The 16,251-nt window shown below is 33.4% G+C and overlaps 1 long non-coding RNA gene across 1 annotated transcript; it reads right to left on the reverse strand.

Moving 5' to 3' along the window:
• Positions 1-7,014: 7,014 nt before the first annotated feature.
• Positions 7,015-7,274, reverse strand: LOC121173493 (uncharacterized). Its single transcript, XR_005888503.1, has 2 exons — positions 7,212-7,274; positions 7,015-7,114 (listed from the first exon to the last, which is right to left on the reverse strand). It is a non-coding gene; the product is annotated as an uncharacterized lncRNA (long non-coding RNA).
• Positions 7,275-16,251: the final 8,977 nt, after the last annotated feature.

The following is a 16,251-nucleotide window of genomic DNA, read 5'->3' on the forward strand; positions in this document are numbered from 1 at the left end:
CTCTTAGTAACTCCTTTGCAAATGGTAACTATTCACATACATCACGGAGGTAACTTTGTTAAAGGAAAACATGGTAAACTTGCCGATGAATGGAGCCGAGTAGATGTATTGCCTGGATATGATAATGATATGCTTGATGTTTTTAGTACATTAATGATCTTTAATATCCTTATGTATCAAATTTTTATGTTAACTGCTAAAAGTAGATGCAGACCTTATTAAGATGGTGAATGTTTCTACTAAGAACTATGACTCATAAGGGGTACATTCATGTTTATTACAAGCATCCTATTTATAAACCATAAGAGGCACAACGTGTTGAAGACATTGTAAAAGGGAATAAATTAAATATAGATAGACTGGATTTAATTGATGATAAGGAACTAAATTACTTACTTTTATACTTAAATATAAGCAAAAAGAAGTTATCTTGTAGGTGAGTTTGTTTAAATTTTCAAAAAATAACTTTACAATAAACATTATATATATATATATATATATTAAAAAGCAGATAGGATTTGTTTCTTAAAATATGTAGAAAATTATTTTTTTAAGTAGAAGTAATTTAGACAAATACTAAAAAAATAGAAAATTGTTTATTTTATTAAAATAAGCGTTAATTTTAACAAATAATTTTAAACAAATTAATCCATCTTGAACTCAAATATAGGTAGATTTAACTAATTTTACCCATATTTAATAAAATCATTTATAAAACATCTTTTATTTAAAAATTGTAATTCTATTTTAGTGATTTTTTTCTATTTATGATAACAACTTCGACATTTTAGAATAATTTTATTTTATAATTGAGATTAATGAAATTAAATAGTGTGAACTATTTTTTTAATGTGAAATTAGTTATTTTTATTTATATATGAATTTAGAGAGAGTTGGTGAAAGGTGGTGGTTATGCAAGGAAGTTAATGAGTGAAAGGAATAAAATGACTAGTAAAAAAAGGAATTAAACTTGGTGATAATACAAGAGGGAAAACGTAAGGGATATGCTAGGTGCACCCAGCATTATTGCTGGTGCACCCAGCAATTTATTGAAAGGTCAAGTTTGCCCTTCATTAAAAAATTTTAAAAGGCTCCCTCTTTTCTCCCGGATTCACTTTCTGCTTTTGCTTTTGTTTCTTTTCTTTCCTCTTCCGGGAGCATTCTCTTCCACCGCAAGCCACCGCGAGCCCAGCTGCTGCTTCTTTCGCCTGGACGCCATTGCCGTTCGAGGTAAGTTTCGTTAACCTTCCATTTGGTTTTATTATGCACTGTGTAGTTGTAGCATTAGGCTAGGTTAAAAGAACCTTAGGTTAGCAGAACCATAGGGTAGAAGACGAGTGCAGGAGGTGCCGGAAAAAATGGGGAAAGGGGGCTGACGGCGAGACTTCCGGAAGACCCGTTAGGGGTTCTTCCGGAACTTCCGGAAGAACATTTTCCGGAAACTTTCCGGAAGAAGTGTTCTTTCGGAAGAAACCAAACGTTTTCCGGAAGAACCCTGCTTCCGGAAACTTTCCGGAAGAAGGTTTCTTCCGGAAACGTTTGGGATTTCCGGAAGAAGTTTCCGGAAGAAGTGTTCTTCCGGAATTATTCCGGAAGAACACTTCTTCCGGAAAGTTTTTTTTTTTCTTTTTTTTTAAATGAAAAATGATTTTTGTTTTTTTTAAATGAATTATTATATTTCTGTTGATTATTTTGTTTTATAGATTTTATGAAAAATGAGGTTTGGATTTTTGATGTCATGTTTTTTTTTATAATTTACATTGTGTATTTTTATTAAATATTAATTTGTAAATTTTTTTTTATAAAAGTGGTTGTGTTTGTTTTTGTTTATTGTTGATTTTTTTAAATTAGTGTTTTTTCTTTAAAAATGAAGTTGTCTATTTTTATAATTAAAGTTGTGTGTTTTGGAAGTTTTATAAAAATACTATTTTTTTTTAAATTAATTAGTTTTTTTTATTATAAATGAAGTATTTTATTTTCTAAAAAAATTGTGGATGTTTACTAAATAATTTTTTTTACATTAGTTGTTTAATTTTTAAAAAAAAATTAAGTTGTGGATGTTTAGTAATGAATTATTTTTATATTAGTTGTGTTTTTTTTTTATAAATGAAGTTGTTTAATTTTTTAAAAAAAAATTAACTTGTGGATGTTTACTAAGTAATTTAGTTGTGTTTTTTTAAGTAATAAAGTTTCTTATTTTTTTTAAAAAATTAAGAGTTGGATGTTTACTAATTAATTTTTTTTACATTAGTTGTGTTTTTTTTATAAATGATGTTGTTTAATTTTTTTTTTTAAAATTAAGTTGTGGATGTTTAGTAATGAATTATTTTTATATTAGTTGTGTTTTTTTTATAAATGAAGTTGTTTATTTTTAAAAAAAAAATTAACTTGTGGATGTTTACTAAATAATTTAGTTGTGTTTTTTTTTAATGAAGTTGTTTAATTTTGTTTTTAAAATTAAGTTGTGGATGTTTATTAATAATTTTTTTTTACATTAGGAGTGTTTTTTTAATAAATGAAGTTTAATTTTTTTAAAAAAATTATGTTGTGTATGTTTTAAAATAATTTGATTTAAGTTAGTCTTATTTGTTTATAAATAAAGTTGTTTTTTTATAAAGAAAATTGTGTATATTTTGACCGAAAAAAATACGTGTTCGACATGATTTGCAGATCATGGCCAGAACACGAGGTTTAGGTCGTGCGATAGGTAGAGTTGTAGGCAGAGATAGACCTGCTGATGAGGATGCTGCTGATGTTCCTGAGAGGCGTAGGCCTATTGCCTCAGCCCGTAGGCTACGCGTTCATCAGATGACTGCGGAGGGACGTGATATGGCTGAGGACGTCGCTGACATGACTGATGATGTCTCTGAGCAGCCTACGGAGGCACCTGAGATGCGTGTGGACGCACAGGGTGCTGATAGTGGTGAGGGGTCAGATGGTGATGATGCTGCAGAGGGATTCCCTGGTGGTCCACGAGACCCGTCAGTGCTCACATCATTTGCCGAGCATGTTGCACATGCCGTGTGGAGTGGACAGGTATTTTAATTTGTTAATTATTTGTCATTGTTTATTTATTTGTTTATGATAAATTTTTTTTAATAATTGTATAATTTGTACTTCAAATCAGGAACGTCCTGATTTGAAGTTAGTGTCACATGGGAGGAAGGTGACACTGATTGGGAGGCCAGTGCCTGAGATTGAAGGCCTGGTGGCTGCCACAGGATTAAGTCCACTGATAGATTGTTCAGTTATTACTGGCGATCCTGGACTTATATCCGCATTTGTGGAGAGGTGGCACAGTGAGACTAGCACCTTCCACCTTCCTGTAGGAGAGCTGACGATCACATTGGATGATGTGTCGTCCATCCTACATTTGCCCATCACTGGCGCCTTGCACAGTTTCCACGCTCTTTCTACGGAGGAGGCCAGATTCTTGCTTACGGAGTTGCTGGAAGTGTCTGAGGAAGAGGCCAGAGCTGAGACAGCACTCACACGTGGAGCATATGTACGATTAGGATGGGTTCGTGACATTTATGAGACCAGATGTCAGGCCCGGCGGTGGATTGTCGCAGCTCGCGCTTATCTGCTGCACCTTGTCGGTTGCACTCTTTTTGCTAATAAGAGTGCAACATACGTGCATGTGGTCCACCTTGACGCTTTCCGGGACCTCGCTCATAGTGGTGGTTTCGCTTGGGGGGTTGCCGCGCTGGTTCATATGTATGACCAGTTAGATGAGGCTTGTAGGACCACCACCCGACAGCTTGCGGGGTACTTGACGCTACTTCAGGTAAATTTTGTGTTTATTAATATGTTAGGTTCGATTATGATTTAAACATATTTTTATGTTATGTTAACCTCAATTATTGTGTAGTGCTGGATCTATGAGCACTTCCCTAGTGTGCATCAGTGCGTGACTGACGATACATACCAGGAGACGTCCCCACGTGCTTCCCGGTGGTTGACGTCGAAGGCGCACATGAAGGGCATCACAGGAGCACCCTACAGGGCACGTTGTGATGGTTTGACCGTCACAGATGTGTCCTGGTTTCCGTACACGGAGCATCGGGGTGTTAGGGCGTTTCAGGAGATTTCATCGTTCCAGGGTCAGCTCAGATGGGGTCCTATGATCGTCACAGTTCGACCGGAGAGGGTGGTACGCCAGTTCGGTTACATCCAGAGCATCCCTCCGCCGCCTGTTAGTGCACGATTGTCACAGGATCAGATAGATGACAGGTGGATGGAGTTTGCGGATCACTTACTACCTGCGGGTCAGCCTTGTCTAGTGCCTGGGCAGGTATCTGCGGATTACATTGAGTGGTTTTTCCGCATATCTCACCCTTTCATGACACCGACCCAGGCAGCTGACCAGCAGAGGGATGCACTAGCTGCAGACCCTGAGGACTACATACAGCCGCCCAGCCCCCAGGTTCCAGTGGCATTTGACCCCCCTCCATATGTGGTAAGATTATTTGCGCGTTTAATGTTTTATGAGTTGTTGTTTATTTTGAATTTCATAATAAATGTTTTTACTGACTTTGACAGGATGATTACGAGGGATATGAGGCGATTGCACAGAGGTTGGAGCGTGTGCTCAACCTTAGGATAGTCACTGCAGGCACAGAGTTATATGACATTATGCAGGACTGCCTGACGATCGCGAGAGGGGGACCCAGTGCTGATGGGACGGTCAGGGCTCGTCAGAGACGCCGCACGGACCATTGATCATTGTATTTATTTTGTTGTGTTGTAGTTGACATGAATATTTGTAATTATTACAGTTTTTGTTTAATATAGTTGACGTGTTTTGCACAGTTTATTATTTTATAATATAGTTTGTTATTCCGATTGTTTGTGGTCCTTAAGCGAAGTTTACGGTTGTTTTAAATTTATTTTTAAAAAAAGGGAACCTAGAATCATGAGTTTTGTTTGTCAGAATTACATAAAAAATAAAAGTTTTTAAAATGATTAATAATTCATAAGTGAACCCTTTTTCCATGTTCAAGTACCCATGTTTGGGATTTTTTTGCGTGGGTGTGTCTGTGCCCTGAGACAATGGAGGGCGGCCATTTCTCATGTTTGGACATCAAAGAATCCAAAAAAAATAGTCTCGTTCCATGGTTCCGTCAACTAACACGTCAAAACAAAGCCTCAAAATCCAAAAAAATAGGAAATGAACCCTTTTTCCATGTTCAAGTACCCATGTTTGGGATTTTTTTCCGTGGGTGTGCCTGTGCCCTGAGACAATGGAGGGCGGCCATTTCTCATGTTTGGACGTCAAAGAATCCAAAAAAAATAGTCCCGTTCCCCAGTTCCGTCAACTAACACGTCAAAACAAAGCCTCAAAATCCAAAAAAATAGGAAATGAACCCTTTTTCCATGTTCAAGTACCCATGTTTGGGATTTTTTTCCGTGGGTGTGCCTGTGCCCTGAGACAATGGAGGGCGGCCATTTCTCATGTTTGGACGTCAAAGAATCCAAAAAAAATAGTCCCGTTCCCCAGTTCCGTCAACTAACACGTCAAAACAAAGCCTCAAAATCCAAAAAACTACGAAATGAACCCTTTTAACAATTAAATTTTTGGACCACTGAAACAACGCATTCAACTTTATTATGGGAATTAAACACGCCGTAAATATATAAAGGTTACATCAACAAAAAAACAAAAAATTAAACATGACATTCAGTTGTTTAGCGACGTCCCACTGACCTCGTCTTCAACATATTTAGTAAAGACAGCTAAAATTTCTATTGGTCCATATTTTTTCCAGTAGTTAGATTGTACTAACACCTTCAGCAGTTCTTCGTTGGTGATCAGCTCATTTATTTCATATTTTATAACCGTATCTGAATACTCAAACCGAGCTGGTTGGCGGAAAAACAATCGTCTTACTGTTTGTGATTCGTGAATTCCAAGAGGGGGAATCCCTTTAGGTGCAACTTGCTTGATTAAATTCTTCAGTTCATCGATGGTACATGTTGAAGGAATTTGAAATTTCTTAGGATTTTTTCCTGTGAACGCGCAACCAACAAATTTGTTCTGCGGTGGCATGTTCCATTTGCCGTTGTAATACAGGATCGCGTCATGAATACGAGGCATAGTGCGTTCAAGTAAGTTTATTATTCCATCTGGTGTTCTTCCAACGGTGCATAATAACTCAATCGGACCAACACAAGAAAATTGATCATTACACATTAACATTGTGTTGACATCGTCATCATTTATCAATTTGATACACTCAAAGCGAATTTGGTTACCTGTATCGGTGAATGGCTTCCGGTAGTGAATTTCATCCAAAAATTGTTTGTCGGATAGCTGAAGGGTATTGTGTATTCTGGTTTTTAGGCTTGCAAAATCACACCTATTTGGTACTCGAATGGGCACCGGAGTTGAAGTTTGGAAGTAAACCCCAGTATCATTGTGAATAATCGATCCATTTGGATAAATGAAAGCCAACCTTGAGTTGACAATTGTCTGACTGCTAGTTTCTCCTAGAAATGCCATAGTTTGTGTATCAGTTGGGAGATTATTTGAAAGCAAGATAATGTGTGATTTAGTAGCCTAGTCTGCCATATATATAGATGGTTGTGACCGAGCCTTTGTATAACTTTGTTTACAAAAAAATAGACACGCGTAAATGTGTAGTCAAGTCAGCCAATGTGTTGTCGCTAATGTGTAGTCAAGTCAACCAATGTGTTGTTGAGCGACTGCTAGTTTCAAAATGTGTACTGAAGTCAACCAATGTGTTGTCACGCTCAAACTGTAACACGCATGCATGTCATTATGTGTTGTCAATTATGACAATGATGTATGCTGTACGCGTAAATGATTTTTGTTGGACCAACAATTTCCTTGCTTAACCAAACGAGTAGTTGATAATATTAATTGGTTAGTGACGGGTTACAACGAATTATATCGCATAATGAATACAAATAAATAAACAATGAATGTTTAGTCTTCATTTAGGTCTACATAGTGTGTTTTGATTGACATCAAGCTTGTGTATTCCTGCATTCTACTAATATATGGAATTGCCCATTGCTTTGCCTGAGAATAACAATTGGTTGACCACAACAGCGCTGGGGGCGGCAACGGACAATGGTCTTTCAAATAAACCTGTTGTACATGAACAAACATTATATCATGCGCTGACCGTGCCAAACGAACAAGCGAAGTCATTGCATAATTGTTACACTAACTATATTCAATGTACCTGAACAAAATGATTTCCAAACACGTGACCGACACATATGATGCGGTGGCCAGAAGAGTCAGGTGGTGGTTGACTTCTAAGAGGGAAAAATGTCATGCTTTGTTGTTGGGACAACGATACAAGGATTACGTTATACCGTGAAACAATCACATATCCCATGTCTGTTATATCCATCCACTTGTCCACACTAACCTGAATGAACCAAACATACACATGTAAGTAATTTAAACATTGTTATTAAAAAAAATTAACCTAAAAACATACCTTTGAAAATCCATCAACAAGTAGGGACAACTTTAATTGTTCAAATCTCTCTGTGCCACCGAAGAGGTTCATGTACTCATGCGACCACCTGCCAAGTTCTTTAAGCAATTCATTACGCACTAACGGCCACGAATCTTCCCCCATACCTAATAAAGCGCCAATGGACCGATATCCACAGTTACCGTCCGCTTTCACATCCACAACGTCACGAATGAAACCTTGAAAGAATGACGCAAATTGATCCAACATCGGGATGATCCTTGTTGGCTGACGCGGTTGAGAACATGATGCACTTCGTTTCACTGGAGAGTTGCTGCTTTGAACAGAATGAAAAGCATCAACATACTCCCAGTAAGACGGATCACGCTTTGTGGATGTTTGACTTCTTTTCATCGGTTTCTTCGGTGCACCTTTAGTGTTCACCTTTGATGGAGGAGGGCACATAGAGTTATGATCAGGGTATGCGATTTCTCGAAGTTTACTCTTCAGATTTACTTTGCCAGCCACATCAAGTTCATCAAACCTTTTAGATATGACCTCTATTTCTTCCTTGATGGTGACTTCCGTCTCACATAACCCTTGGTCTGAAAAGCAAAGTCTCCTCCAAAAAAGATGGACTGACTCCAATGGGATGCTGCTAGCAGTATACCTAGAAAGCTCACATGCACAAGGAAGCCCGTGCGTGCTTCTCATCACACAACCACAAGAAGAGAGATTGTTGCCGAGATAACGTAGACAGTCAATCTCAGAAGCAATCTGATTTAAAGCATCCCTCGAAACCATCCCAAGAAGCCTCTTGTATAAGGTTTTTTTATATACATGGCCAACCACATGCGTACTGGTTTCAAAGGATGCTTTAATTTTGACGTGTTGCAGCGTGATCATGTTGTTCATGGCATCCCAAACACTACATAGGTCTCCAACGCTATTTTGTAGTACTCTTTTGAGAGCCCAATGAGCTGATTCAACCCTACATTTAAAATACACAACAAACATGAAAATATACAACAATTAAATACCATTTAATATTAATCGTTACTAACAAATAAAATCAGTTGTTAATACCTGTTTGTTGTTGTGTTGCCTAGGTGCATGACCTTATTCGTCCATGCTGTAATAAATTTTTCCTTGTGGGGGATAATCCATGTGTCGTTAACATAGTCAACGAACATCGGCCAAGGCGAACAAGCAACTTGAAACTTCTGATATGACTCATGGAACTCGTATTCGGACGGACAATCAACCAAAGTACCCCAGTTATCCATTACATAGTCCCACGCATTTTTTTCCCCGATTAAAGATTTGCACTTCGCCTTCACATTCTTATCGATATGAAACCTGCACAACAAATTAGTAGACTCGGGAAACACAGTTTTAACTGCATTCATCAGTGCTAGGTCTCTGTCAGTGACAATAACAAGAGGGAGGCGATCGTGTCTTAAAAATAGGCCTCGAAATCGTTCCAAAGCCCATACAATATTATTAACACGCTCAGCCTCCAGATATGCAAACCCAACAGAGAATGTCATCGCCGTTGGTGTCACTCCAACAAAGTCAAGTAGTGGGAGTCTGTACCTGTTTGTTTTGTAGGTACTGTCTATAAAAAACACCAGATGACATGCATTGCATAACTTTACTGCATCTGGGTGACACCAAAACAGATCACGCACCACAACTTCATCCTTCAATCTATGCCAATGAATGTATTGATCACGTTCGAGAAGCTTCATCAGATGCTGCATTTCGGTATCAGCTCCTCTTATTGAAGAACGATATGCACTTCTTGCATTGTAAATTTGCTTTATCGTGGTGTAACTGTCGGCATTGTGTTCCTTCAACGTTAGCAAGATGTTTTTCGATTTCACCATCGACTTTGTCATATCAGCAATAATTTTCTTTTCTTCCTTAGTCAATCGCCCGGCGTATGGATGTCCAACTAAGGACTTCGCCAATTCATGATTATGAATCCCACAGATCAACTTCACCATCCAACCTTCCCCTCCACGCACTGGTTTCCCACGAAGCCTGAAGGGACAACCACATTTCCTACTCCCGGTGTCTTTTCTAACGAATTCTTTATTTCTACACTTGTACGTACCACTCCTTTCACACCCAATTAACACAAATGAACTTCTTCCTCTGCTACCGGTCTCTGTGTCAGATCTCATAATCACTGCAACAAATCCATTTTCATGGGCAACTTTTCGAGCCCATTGCAAAACATCATCTCGAGTAGCGAATACCTACAACGCAACCCTAACACATTAATTTTCATACAAACCATCAATTCAACCAATGACTCAAATTATCTATGATTACCTGAGATGTATTAAAAGCATTTGAACAATCGACATGTGGTTCATTCACTCCACATTCTTCTTGATTATCATAATCATAATCCATATGAACTTCTTGTGACATCGCAAAGTCATACCTCCATTGATCTTCGTCCATCTTAAGGACATATGCATCATACACAAGTACATTCAAATTATCATATAACCACATCCAAAAATTTACTACACCTTAAATAACAAACATATTAATAGGACATATGCATCATACACGACTATATTAAAATTATCACTATATTCTAAATTTATAACTACATTATTTACTTAAACTAAACTTATCACTATAATAAACAACTAATAAAACATTTTTGTACCATTATACATTTAAGTTACCTAAATCATTTAATATTATACCATTATACCTAATTAAATTATCCACAACATATATAAAACAGAAATACAAAAAATTATAAAACAGAAATATATATATATATATATATATATATATATATATATATATATATATATCATTATAAAACAAAAAAATTATTAAATGAATTTTATTGTTATAAATTTTAATGTCCACAATATATACCATTATACCTAATTAAACAAATAATCCATTATTAAACAAATATATATATATATATATATATAAATTATAAAACATAAATAAAAAAAAAATCTAATAATTTAACATTCCGGAAGACCTTCTTCCGGATGTTACTGAGGCCCATTCCGGAAGAAGTGGTTCCGGAAAACACTTCCGGAAACACTTCTTCCGGAATAGGCCTCAGTAACTTCCGGAAGAAGGTCTTCCGGAAGGGTTTTCCGGCAACACTTCATCCGGAAAAGGCGTCAGTGCCTAAAATTTCTTCCGGATACACATTTTTTTTACTACTTTTCTTCTCTAAAAAGTAGCCGGAAAAGAAAAAAAATACCCATAAAAGCGTACCTCCGACAAAATAGGAAGAACAGCCACTAACAAAACTTCAAATACCGAACACGGGACCACCGAATCTCTAAATACTTCACGGGACCACCACCAAAATAGCGAAAGCGCAACCGGAAGAAACAAAGCAACCGGAAGAAACAAAGCAGAAGAAAGCGAAAGGCAGTAAAAAGAAGCGAAGAAAGCGAAAGCGCAGTAGAAAGAAGCGTTTACGCGTTAATTTAAAGAAAATTACACAAGGGCAAAATCGTCATTACATACGCATTAAATATTAAATAATTTTTTATTTAAAAAAAGTTCAGTTCCGGAAGAAGGTTCTTCCGGACGAAGTTTGTGACTACTTCCGGAATTCCCAAATTCTTTTTCCGGAAGAAGTCTTTTTCCGGAAACTTTCCGGAAAAGCTGTTTCCGAAAAAGTTTCCGGATATACTTCTTCCGGAAGAAGAATTATTGAAGGGCAATTTTGCCACTTCACTGTTTGCTGGGTGCCCCAGCAATAATGCTGGGTGCACGTAGCAACTCCCAAAACGTAATCATGAAATGGGTCAATTCCACCTACTTGAACTAAAACTAGATGGGATCCAACCTAAATGAATGAAACAAAAGTAATTAAGTTGGGGGTATTGCTTTGTGCACCCGACACAATTGTGGGTATAGCCAGTAAAATTTCATTTTTACCCTTTTGTAAAGCTAATATGGATTGACGAATGCATAAGCCCAATACGGATTACCAATCCGTAAGCCTCATACGGATTGGTCAATTCATATTTCTAATACGAATTGATCAATCTGTATGAGGCCTAAACGATTTTTTTAAAAAAAATTCAAAAATATTTTTTAAGAATTAATTTAAAAAGTAATGATCTATGCAAAAATTAAACATGTGACTTTTACGTTATTAGTACATCGCTCTAACCAACTGAGCTAATAAGTCAATTATGTTATAAAATAATTAATGTTGCTATATATAACAATAAATTTTTAATGTATATTTAATGCACATGTAAATTTAGATAATAAATTTTATGACAATTAATTTTGATCTAATAATTAATTTTTTTACATATATAAATTTTTATGAAACCTATATTTTTATGGATTGGTCAATTCGTATTGAGCTCATGGATTCACCAATCTGTATCAGCTTTACGGAAGAATGAAAATGGAATTTCACTGTTTTGCTGGGTGCACAAAGTAATGGCCCTTAAGTTGGGCGTTGAGTTTAGGAATTTTGCATCCAAGCTAACGTCAACCCAACCTGATAATAAAATGTGACAAATGCTTAATATTTAGTTGCTCTTAATCTTTAACTTTATTTATTTTCTTTTAAATTGAACTTTTGAGAAAAGTTAGTTTTTTCTTCAAATTTTAATAATTTTTCTTTATATTTTTTTCTCTAATTTACAAGTCTGTTGTCTGGTGTTACTTATTAATCATTATTTTAATTCCAAAAGTTAAATCGTATTATATATTTTAAAATGTATAAAAATTATGTCTTTAAATCAAACAATTTGATTTTTATTTATTTATTAACCTATTCATTTATACTATGTCATGTATTGAAATTAAGAAAAGTAAATATATTCATACAATTAAGTTAAATGTTAAGAATCTATACAGTGGCAATTAAGGCAATTAAGAATTATGATAATGAAGGAGTTACTAAACACAAACCCTGTGCTAAAACGAAACAGAAAATATAATAAAAAAATGTCTTCATATTAAAAAAACGTGAATTAATATTTACTAAAAATAAACCTTGCAATAGTGAGTAGTAGATTGCAAATAAAAAAAAAATCTATCATACAATTAATAAATTAAAAAAATTAATATTTATCATCAGTATTTAAGAATGTTTACACTATAGATCAAATATTCTTTTATAAATATTTTTGAAAATTATTTACTAATTTATATTTGAATTTTTTTCATCAAGTAAAATTTGAATCATCTTTACTATTAAATATAAATAATATCGTATATTGAACTAGTAACTCGGTTAATTACAACTTACGAGTAATGAAGAAGTTAAAATCTGAGCTTGGGCTTTAACTTAAGATGGCTTGAGTTTGGGCTTCAAAACATAAACCCGGTTGGCCTGGTTTCGAACTTAAACTTTTGTTACAACTTACACCACAATATACAATATACAGGGATTTTCTTTTTCTTGAATCAGTCATTTTTCTTCTACACTCAGCCTATTTTTTATAATTCTAACATTGTTCTTACATATAACTTATATGAATTGACAATCCAAATTACATGTGTAAAAAAAAATATTATTAAATCAAAATTAATTGTTATAAAATTTATTAAGTAAATTTATATATGTATTAAATATACATTAAAAATTTAATGTTATATATAGTGATATTAATTATTTTCTAACATAATTAATTTATTAATTTATTAGTTTAATTGGTTAGAGTATCATGTTTTATCACAACAAACAATTTTCTTGCACTTTATGTTGAGATTAAGAAGAAAATGAAACAATAAAAATTCTGATGTCCTTGTGTTTAAGATGATAGAGAAAAATTAATTACATGTTAGTTACGTCAAAAAATCGTATAACAGAATTATCATGGATGATTAATAAAAAAATATGTTTTATTTTTATAAGAGTTAAATTAATATGAAAAATTTTATGAGGATGAAATTACTACTTTTTAAATATTATATATAACATTCCTTGTTTTTTCTATTTGTACATTAATTTCATTTAATTATTTAAAAAATATTACTGACATTTTGTATATATTATATAAATCTTTCTTAATTATTTGAAAAATATATATCGTGTATTCCTATAAGGATTTAAGAGAAGAGAAGAATCATGTGCAATGTAACATTTAAAGTTTTAAAAGAGGTGTTAGTGAAATTTACTCTAAAATTTAAGTGTATGTTGATCCTATTTTCATGCTCTTTTTCTGTGAATCTTTCTTTTCTCTCCGTACATGTATTGAAGCATACTTTTGTTTAACTCATTGAAAAACATTCAAAGGTTGAAGGGTTGAAACTGAAACAGTGGGTGCAGGTTTACGACCAACAAAAGATAGTAGTAGCTGTTGGTGAATTGGGGATGGTGACTCGTTACCACCAACGTGTTAGAAATGACGTGTAATGTAATGCGATAAGTTGAACACGTGTTTGTTTTTTTAAGGCTGGTAAAATTTGTTATAAATCTTAACTGAAAAATTAACTTTCGTCATTATGACCTCAATGTTACTCTAATAAAAAGATAATATATGATTACATAAAGCATAAAATGTTTCCAAACATTTATCTTAGAAGGTATGAGACTAATCTTTGAAGAGCTTTAGGTTAACGAAGTGAAAAAATGTTTTAAAACTTAAGTAACATTAAAATGAGTTTAATTTTATATAATATATGTTAAAAATATGAATTTTAATGATCTAAAACAAGCACAATAATCTATTTTATTTTACATCTTAATTATGTTTAATTAGAATTACTTTACCAAGGAAATTGAGTCTAACCAGAAGAACTAATCTCTTATAATGTAATGAACGAAATCAATGTTCAAAATTTTGTTAAAAAAAAAAAAGTTCATATATTTAGTGTCTGATTATATTTTAAATAGGAATGTTTTCAAAAGATGAGACATGTGAAAAGAAAAAAAAAATTAAAATTATTGGATTCCTATTTCCTAGTGGGAGTGGATCCAACATGCTTAAAGGGTAGAAGGAGGGTTGGGAGGAAAGATCATGATGATGCCATGATGGTATGGTATGGAATGACAAGAGAGCCATAAAATGTTGAATTTGTCAGAAAGGTGGGTCCCACCTAACATTTGTTGTTGCGGATAAGCTTCACCAGAAAATGAAGACCCCACCCTATCCTCATTCCTACGTCATGGCATCCAACGTTGTACTGCTACATTCCAAATATAAAATTAAATGTGACTTAGTAGTCACACAATATTAGATTGGAAATTTTGGGACATGCTTCCCAAGCAAGAATTTCCTTATTTTAGAATGAATAGATTCGTCATTTTCTTTCTCTCCCTTTTCTTTTCATTTTGAATCTTCATCTTCTAGTACTAACGGATGAGATTTGTCTCTAGGGAATTTTCTCCCACCAAGAACATTCAAAGTATATCTTGCTTTAGGGATTGATTTTTGTTAATAATCGTTTGTAATTATAATGTGTTTCGATCTTAGAATTGTTCAATCCTGTTTAGTTTTTATTACTCCAAATACAATATTCACACGGTTATTTTTTTCTTCTAAAAGATACACATGATGTTTAAAGAAAAGAAAAAAGTGCACGCACACTTGTATATAATGTATTAAATGTTTTACTCCTAATTCTTATCTTGGATGATTGATTTTATTTTTTTTACAGTTTTTGTTTTTGGATGATAGCTTTTTTTAAAATTATTTTTAACGATAATATCTTTAAGAGTTTTTCTTTAAAGATAGTGCTTTTTAAGAGTTGTTATTACCCATGTTTAAACTGCTTGTCTTAATGAAAATTGTTTCTTGCACAACTTAATGTGTCTACAATTTGATAGAGAAATAAAAGGAGAAATAAATGATTGATTTAATTGATGATGTAGTGATGGGAAGAGAGGAATTAATAGAGGGAAAAGAGAGTTGTTGATTGGATTTGAAATTTTTTGGTTATCTAAATATAATTACTCTGTCTTAATATATTTACTTTTTGATTTATTTAAAGTATATAATTTTAATTTTAATTTCAAATTTAATTTGATTTAACATATAGCTAAAAAGTTTTCTTTCTTGGCCCTATCAAAGCACTCCTTTTGGCTTTAATTTAATCGTATACTTGTATTCTTTAACCGCTTATCCCTTTTAATATATTATTTTTCATCTTTATTTTTAAATTTAACTTTCATATATATTTTTAAAAAATTATCAATAGTTAAAAAGTAAATTTGTATCACAATATAAATTATAATTTATATGTTTAAAATATTTGTTGAATAATTTTTTTAAATATAATCAATATATATATAAATATTTATTATAAATTATAATTATATAAAATTAAATATTTATTTTATGCATTGCATAAACTAAAATACTAGTTTTAGGTCCCTTAATTTTCAGTTAAATTTGTTGTTTGCCCCTATATTTTTAAAATCATGATTTTAATTCTCACATTTTTAGTAATTGATGAATTTTGTCACTCTTTATGAAAGCTTAGAATAATAAAATGAGGGATGAAATTCATCCATTATAAAAAATATGATGGCTAAAATTATCATTATTATTTTTAAAATATAGGAATTAAGATAAGTTTGAACATTTTTTTTTGGAAAATCTAATACACATTTTATCCTTGATTTTAGAGATATAAAATGAGGGTTCAATTATTGGTACTTTAATATGTATTTTTAATTATTTTTTTGCTTTTTTTATGTACAATGTGGATAATAACCCACTAGAGTTGGTCTAGTGGTAGAAGGTTTAAGTAATATGCATGAGGTCTTAAGTTTGAATCTTATTATCACCAAAAGACTGCTACCGTACGAGGCGTAACA

The sequence above is a fragment of the Glycine max genome, chromosome 14, assembly GCF_000004515.6.
Source record: "Glycine max cultivar Williams 82 chromosome 14, Glycine_max_v4.0, whole genome shotgun sequence".
Lineage (NCBI taxonomy): Eukaryota > Viridiplantae > Streptophyta > Magnoliopsida > Fabales > Fabaceae > Glycine > Glycine max.